The 8,802-nt window shown below is 38.9% G+C and overlaps 1 pseudogene; it reads left to right on the forward strand.

Moving 5' to 3' along the window:
* Positions 1-292: 292 nt before the first annotated feature.
* LOC101637457 lies at positions 293-4,215 on the forward strand (annotated as a pseudogene).
* The last annotated feature ends 4,587 nt before the right edge of the window (positions 4,216-8,802 follow it).

An 8,802-nucleotide genomic window follows, 5' to 3' on the forward strand; every position in this document is an offset into this window, starting at 1 on the left:
CACAGTGCAGTGGGGGTGGCAGTGACGGGGCATTGAGGGGCAGGCTGCCCAGTGTGGCTGCTCTGATAAGCTACACCTCTCCCTACCACTACGTGCTCGCTCGGCACTACAGGGAATGTGGCCGATACCTTCTATCACACTGTAGTGTTGTCTCTTAAGTCTTCTATACAAAGACTTTAAATGATCTTTGTCTATATTATGTCTTGGAATTGAATATAATTAGTTGAATCCCAAGACATGGTTTTGATCCTTTCTGGCCCCAGCAATGTCCTGACCTAGCTGTCCTGGCCCAATGGTTGACCCTCAAGAGCAAGTGAGTGAAACGGGTGGTTAGGGAAATGTTAAAGTGCTGTGGCTGTCCAGCTGGGGACCATGGCCTTCACTGTACAGGGTGTGGGGCATCTACTAGGCTTCTCAGCAGGAAAGCAAGAAGAGGAAAACAAAAGCTGTGCTTTAAAATCTGGTAGAGGGCCCTCCCTGGTGGCAAAAAGGGTTAGAGCGCAGCACTGCAAAGGTGGCTGCAGCTGCTTCAGTGCGTGTTCGATCCCCGCCCGGGAGGTGACCCACATGGCGTGGCAGATCTCTCCTGACCCACCCGCTGCTCCCCTCAGCAGTGTACTTCGTTGATCTGCCTGTTCTACTCCCCACTCTGACTCTGGTGAATCCTCTCACTGCCCCTGTGCCTCTGGCCTATACCCCAGTTCTGTATGCATAAATAAATAAATAAATCTTAAAAAAACAAAAAAAATTAAATCTGGTAGAGCAGAGAGTAGTAGTAAATACTGCCTGAGAAAGAAGACTGGAAGCACGAGATCTATTAGCAGCCAATGTCAGGAGTCTAGAAATGAGGAAATCGGCCAGCCCTGCGAACCACACCTGCTTCATTTCTTCAGATTTAATCCCTTGTCAAACAGAATCTAAATGGGGCACCCTCCGCCAGCCTCCGAGGACAGGTGGCCACAGTTGGAACACACTCAAGCACATCACGATGACCAGAAATGAAATTGATAGCGTTGCAGAACCCGCTTTTGACAGTCTTAAAAGAGCTCATTTGCTGCTTCCACATAAAGTGTCTTTGCACGACGGGTGCTTTGGTGGTGGGTGCGGTGTGGTAAAAGCTGAAGAGGTGATGAGGAGGATAACACAATAACCTATTTCCAGTTTATAGATGGCCGATGGCCATTGTTTATTTTGTTTTGCTTTACAGTAGGCAGACATGGCTACGATAAGCAGTAAAAATAATTTTCTTAAGTACAGGCAATAAAAAAGTAATCAGTAGAGTCTGAACACAACTTTAACCTTCATCAGGAAAATTCAAAGCAACTAAAGTTGAAAGAAAAGGAGCATAGTGGGAAATGTTGCTTTCAAGCAAACCCTCTCTGAATTTAGTGTTATGCTACATCATGTCAAATGCTTGGGAGGAGCTAGAAACAAATTAATGAAAAATATAGATGTTTTCTTGTATTGTTGTTCAGTCTTTCCATTACTACAATGCGCCAGAATGAAAGAATCAGATGTTACGATTTTGACTAACAGAGATGCCTATGCTACACTGTGACAGCTGGTCTTGAAGATTAGACCATTCTGTGAGTGTAATTGGATAATGCTGGCTTTGTGATGTGAAGTAGAAGCCTAATACAGGGAGTTTCCAATGACAACAAAACTGTCAGATTGCTGGCATGGCAACAGGAAAAGAATAAAAAAAAACAAAATTTACTGAGGGGCTAGAAAAGTCCTCTTGCCTGTGTCTCACACCAGCAGAGTGAATCGTTTAGTGTGGAGCAAGTGTAAAAATCATAGCATAAATCATAAAGGAATATACAATAATATGCATGTTGTGTATGAGGGTTAATTTTAAACTGAAATCATAGTTCTGACTTGTAATCGCTGTGTTATGTAAACCTATTTCAAACAGAAATTTATCACACAGAACAGATATATAATTATATTCTTCAGTGTATGTGGCACCATCATCATGAACATGTTTTATAAAAATGCACCCATGAGTTGGTTCATTATCTCTAATGGAAAAAGAGAATTGCCATGATAATAATTCATAATCCTATTGTTAACATGAGAATGAGTCATATACTAGCTCTTAGAAGACCACAAAAGAAAAAGGAAAGGATTTACATCAAACCATCCATGTCAGACACATAATTGTTCCAAAATGGATCCTGCATTTCCCATGATATTTTTCCTAAAGCCTAATGGCCAAAACTTAAAATATAATCTTAGATCAATGTTTCTCAAAAATGGATATGAAAATTATCTAAAATGAGGCCCATGGATATTTGATTCCCCTGGAGGTAGCATAGTCTCCACAAACATCTTCATCCAAAATAAAAAATTCTGTGAAATTTGACAATGTTGGTTTCCATTTTATATGTCTACAACCTTTCTAATACCGTTTTTCAGATAGGTCCTAGGAAATTATTCTGCAGAATCCCATAACAGCACAAGGACATTTGTTGTAGTGTTGCTGGTGGTTTTCAGCAAGAGCTAAAAGTTTGTAGTAATCCAAATATTCATCAACAGGGTGGTCTTTAAATAAATCATGGCCCATACACAAAACTATGTTCACTATAACTACATATGGAGACACAAGCCCCAGGTACCACCAAGAAAAAGTGTGCATGATGTATGTAAGTGAAAAATACAGTGTAAAATGCTGTGTTAAATAGAACTCATTTTCATTACCAGGGTCTATTGTAAGGGAGAAAAAATAGAAAACTAAGCAGTAAAGTGTTGACAGGGAGGCTCTGGAAGGCTTTCACTTTGCAGGTTATGCGTTTCCACAGCACTTAAAACTTGTATTATGTACATACAATACATGAAGGTAATGGAAAGAAAAGCAACTTAAAATCAGACCAGTTTATGCTAAAAATGGAGCTTCCATATGACCCAGCAATCCTACTCCTAGGATTTTTCAAAACACTGATTCAAAAAGATACCTGCACCCCCATGTTTATTGCTGCTTTATTTACAATCGGAAAGACATGGAACAACCCAAATGCCCAAAAGTAGATGACTGGATTAAAAAGTTGTGGTACATATACACAATGAAATATTACTCAGCAATCAAAACACACACACACACACACACACACACATACGTGTGTGTTTTGCAGCATTATGGACGGAGCTGGAAGGGATCATGCTTAGTGAAATAAGCCAGAAAGAAAAAGAAAAATGCTGGATGGATTCACTCATAGCAGGAGTATAAAGGACCAGGGGAAAAGATAATAATAATGATGAACAACTATATACCAGAGGAATTTTACAGGGGTGGAGTGGAGAATGGGATCAAAAATGGTGGGGAGAGGAGTACACTGGACTATGGTGATGGCACACCAGTGAACTGGTGGTGGGAAGCCCATGGGGATTACAACTGAGATGGGAAAAGGCACAAAATCATATAAAAATAAACTATTATATTATTAAAAAATAAATAAAGTATATTTAAGAATTTTAAAAAATTAGACCAGTTTGATCAAAGAGACTGAGATTTTATACAAGCACAAACACGCAAAGTAGTTTTATCATTTTGACTATGCGGAAGAGGAAGTTCGCGCCGCGCTGAAGACTAAGATCATGGAGATAACTGGAGAACCAAGACACAACTAATGGAGATTCTGCTATACAAATGAACGTGAAACCAGAATTCCATAAGTTCAGTTTCTTATCAAGAGCCCCACAAGAGTAGGAGAAATTATCTGGTCTTATTAAAGGAAGAGCTGCCAAACTCCAGACAAAAACAGCCTTTGATAAGACCCAGAGCAGATTTCCCTATGAAAGAAAAAGATGCCCAAAGTGTCACAATGTCACTAACAGCTGTTAGTGCTGGTTCAGATGAATGCGGACAGAAGTTACTACAACTGAAAGAAAATATATTATGCCATTGACATTGAACCTCCTCTTACTGTAGAAGAGAAGTATCTTTATATGGCTGCGTGGCATATTAAATCACACAGGTAAATCACAACAGGTATAGCCTTGAACAGGCTATACCAGAAAGCTAAAATTAAGGAAATTGTGGCAGAATCTGACATTATACTCACCGCAGGATATGAGAATTTCTTTCATGACCTCCACGAATACAGTATCACTGTTATTTCAGCTGGAATCAGCGATGTACTAGAAGAGATTATTGAGTAAGCTGGTGTTTATCATCCACATCTCATGGATTTAGATGACAATGGGGAGCACAAATGATTTAACAGAGACCTGATCACTATTTAACAAACATGTTAGTGCCTTGAACTACAATAGTTCAACCAGCTAAAAGACAAGAGCAACATAACTCTACTGGGAGGCTCCCAAGGAGATGTAAGATGGCAGACGTGGTAACCAATGTTGAACACATTCTGAAAATTCTATATGTAAATGAGAGAGTGGAGGCGCTTTTAGACAAGTACATGGACCATTATGACGTTATTTTAGTAAGGGATTAACCACTGGTGGCAGCCAACTCTATCTTACAGAAGAGTCTATAGACAAATATTCTTAAAGAAGACCCTCTCTTGTGGGTACAATGTACGCAAGCACTGCTTGTGGATCTCGGGGATCGTGGACCTGGGACGCGGAAAGACCTGAGTCACCGGAACTTGAGTGAGGGACTGAGCTCCAGGCTTCAGTGTCAGTCTTTATTTTTCCAGGGTTCTTATTACCATCTTTCAGCATTTTACAATACAGAAGGCATTCCAAACACGACATCAATTTAACATTTCCCCATAGACCTTATTTTGACCTTTTGCTACTTATCTGTGCAAACTGTATGTGGCATTAAACATACAGGCAGTGCTCGTGATTAAGACTTACACATTATTCGGCCCTCCCTGGTGGCGCAGCAGGTTAAAGCACAGCACTGAGAATCTAAAGCCGCTTCCTCATGAGTTCGATTCCCGCCTGCCCCGGAGGTGACCGCATGGCGTGGCAGACCTCTCCTGGCCCGCCCGCTGCTCCCTTCAGCAGTGTATTTCATTGATCTGCCTGTTCTGCACTCCACTCTGTCTCTGGTGAATTCTCTCACCCTCCACATCTCTGGCCTGTATCCCAGTTCTGTACGCACAAATAAAATAAAATCTTAAAAAAAAAAAAAAAGACGTACACATTATCAAATTAAGACATACATTGTAAAGGTAAGGATCAAAGTTACACATTGTCAGGTTTTTTGGGGAACATTAACCATCTCTGCCCACACCAGGAAGGAGATTCCTTGTGTCCGGATAATGGGTCTAGGGAGAACCAAGAGTTTGCTCAAGGTTCATCCCGGGAGGTCTGGCCAACGGTCACCTAACCTCGAGGCCCATTTTTGGGTCCTGCTTGCTCGAGTGTACTCAATGCTCTGGTCATCGTGACCTCGCCATATTCCACAGGTCTCTCTGGCTGGGACTCTTGTTTCTCCACAATGGCTCATCGTTCACCTTGCTGAAAGACTCCTATTTGTAATATATTCTTGGTCTTGAAGTCTTTCCTTTCCATTACTGAAGCGTTTTTAGACATGCTGAATCCATCAACTGGAAACTCCTCTTTTCCACCTTATATAGTACTCACTGTATTTTCTTAAAAGATTTTTAAAAATTTTCTTAACAGATAAATCTGTTAAGAAAAATTTACAAAATAGCTCCCTACATATCCAGAGTGAATTTCATAGCTTAATGTTGTCAGGGAGTCTCTTTACACTTGGAAAGCTTATAGTAGTTTTATTAAATATTAAAATAATATACATGATTTTAAGTACTGCTGTTTTTCTCATTTGGGTACAACACGTTGATGGCATCACTATCTTCTGAAAATTCAGCTATTTTGTTTGGTGTGAAAATCATTCTTTACCAGAAAATATTGGCACATGGTGTTTGACAAAACTATTGGTAGCCACATGGCACTATAAAATGTTAACACTATGTTGAAACTCTGATAATAAACATGAAATGAAAAGTTAAAAAAAAAAGTAGTGTTATAACCTGAATCATGTCCTGTTAAAATTCACATTTAGCTATGCTGATGGTGCACGGGGAATTGGTGGTGGGAATTTTATGGGGATGACACCTGATGGGAGAAAGCATGCATTGTACAAAAAGGAAGAATAATATAAAATACAAATATATAATTTAAAAATAAATAAAATTCACATTTTGAAACTTCAAAATACACTTCAGAACTTGGCTAGTATGAAGATTGAGCCTCAAAGAGATAATTAAGTCAAAATGAGGTCTTTGGTTGGGTCATGATCCAGGAAGACTGCTCTCCTTAGAAAGAGGAGACTGAGGCAGACACGTAGACAGAGCTATGTGAGAGCACTCGAGAAGGCATTGTCTGCAAGCCAAGGAGAGTGGCCTGAGAGGAACCAGGCTCTGTTCACACCTTGGTCTTGGACTTCAAACCTCCAGATTTATGAGAAAATAAAATTTTTGTTGTTTAAAATACAACCCAGCCTGTGGCAGCCCTAGCTGGTACAGATGGAAAACTCCTAAGGGATTATAAAAACCATTACAGATCTACACTTAAAGTCTTGAAAGCAACATGGATGGCCCTTGAAAATGTCATGCTGGCCCTCCCTGGTGGTGCAACGAATTGGAGTGCAGCACTATAAAGCTAGCCGCAGCCACCTCAACATGAGATCGATCCCGGCCATGGGGGTGACCCACATCATGCAGCAGACCTCTCCTGACCTACCCACTGCTCCCCTCAGCAGTGTACTCTTTCAAAAATCTGCCTTTCTGCTCCCCACTCTGTCGCTGGTGAATCCTTTCACTTCCCACACCTCTGGACCCCAGTTCTGTATGCATAAAATAAATGAATAAATCTTTATTTAAAAAAAGGAAAAAGAAAACGTCATACTAATTAAAAAGAGCCAGTCACAAAAGGCCACATATTGTCTGACACCATTTATATGAAATGTCTGAAACAGGCAGATCTATACTGACAGAAAGAAATGGGCGCTGGTCTAGAAATAGAGGCAAACATATGGGGCCTTAGCATAGGAATTAAAAGCACTTTCAAATCACTATAGGAAACAGTTGTATTCAACAAATGGTGTGATAACAACTGGCTGGAGACAGAACACTAGATCCTTACCACATTCCTTGTATCAAAATACATTCCAAATAGGATTAGCTTTTAAGAAACTAAATCAGAAATATTAGTTGGATATGTTTATGCCCTATGAGTAAAACAGGTCTACTTAAGTAAGACAAAATATAAAATTCATAAGGAAAAATTTATTATATTTGACTATAATAAAAATTAAAATTATCTGTAGGGGAAACACTCCTTACCTCAAAATAAATTCTAGATGGATCAAAGATTTAAGCCCTTTTTAAAATCATTAAAAAATAACATGTGAAACGGGGGGGGGGGAAGGGAGGGAAATGCACGGGACTGTGGTGGTGGCACAGGGGTGATTTGGTGATGGGAAACCCATGGGGATTACAATTGAGATGAAAAAAAAAATGTGAAAAATGATGTAAAAATAAACTTTAAAAAAAAAAAAATAACATGTGAATTACAAAATAATGTTTCCAAAGCAGGGAAGGACTTCATAAAGAGGGCATAAAATCCAGAAACCATAAAGAAATACTGACAAATATGAATATATCAAAATTGTAAAGTTCCATGTGGAAAAAACACTATAACCAAAGTCAAAAGACAAGCTAGCCAAATGCATATCACAGGCACATCATTCGTTTCTTAAGTATGCAAACAGCCCCTACAACTAACAATGAAAAAGTCCAATAGGTAAAGGATAAGTTCACACACACAAAAAGGAAATTGCTTTTGGAATGTCAAAAACATTGACGTTCACTGATAATGAAAGAGATGCACACTTAATGAGATCCCATTTTCACTTGTAAAAATGTCAAAGATCTGAAAGCTTGATACCACTACTTTTGATAAGGGTATGAGAAAATGGGCCCTCTCAGATTTCTGATAGGAGCAGAAATTGATGTCACCAGAATGGAGATCAATTTAGCAATATCCATCAAAATCTAAAACAAATTACCCAGTAACTATGCTTGAGAGAATCTATCCTACTGCTTTACCCCCACATTTGTAAAATGAATTTACGCAGGGGCACTTACTGTGACATTATTTGTAATAACAAGGGGAAGAAACAGCCAAATGACCATCAAATAAGGAATGCTTGGCTTATCTAAGTATAAAAACCACTTCTAGAGGTTACATGAAAATAGACAAGCATGGCTATTTATGAGTAAGACAACTGAAGGACTGGGAATTAAGAAATTAAAGAGAGTCACTGTTCGTTGTATACTTATTTTATACTTAATGAGTTTTTTCCTCTGTTCATGCTTTATCCATTTTAAAATCAATAGTATAAATGTTGAAATTATTCTGTCCCAAACACTACCAAAATCCCAAATATTAACTCGTATTTTTCATAACAACCACATGGGCTTTGGTAATAGTGGAACCCTTCTACCACAAATATATATAGAGAGAAAATTATATTTTACAACTATTTGGTATATAGAGACAAATATAATCCAGACCATATTTGTCATACATTAGTCTTATTTTTTTTAGCTTTTATAGGTTTTAAACTTAGAACATTTTCATGAGGTCCTAGAAGTGTAACAGGTTCTAAGCACTGCATCTACCTATCCGATAAGTCAACTTGGCAGCACAGAGAGGTTAAGCAACTTGCCCAATGTCACACAGCCTGAAACTGATAAAGGTGAGATTTAAAGTTAGGCAGTGTGGTTTCAGAATTTCAGAATCACAGAGATGGAATTAAGTAGTTATATGTGTGCTGATATGGAATAGCTTCAAATATCAAGG

The sequence above is a fragment of the Condylura cristata genome, unplaced genomic scaffold (assembly GCF_000260355.1).
Source record: "Condylura cristata isolate star-nosed mole 26May11 unplaced genomic scaffold, ConCri1.0 scaffold00019, whole genome shotgun sequence".
Lineage (NCBI taxonomy): Eukaryota > Metazoa > Chordata > Mammalia > Eulipotyphla > Talpidae > Condylura > Condylura cristata.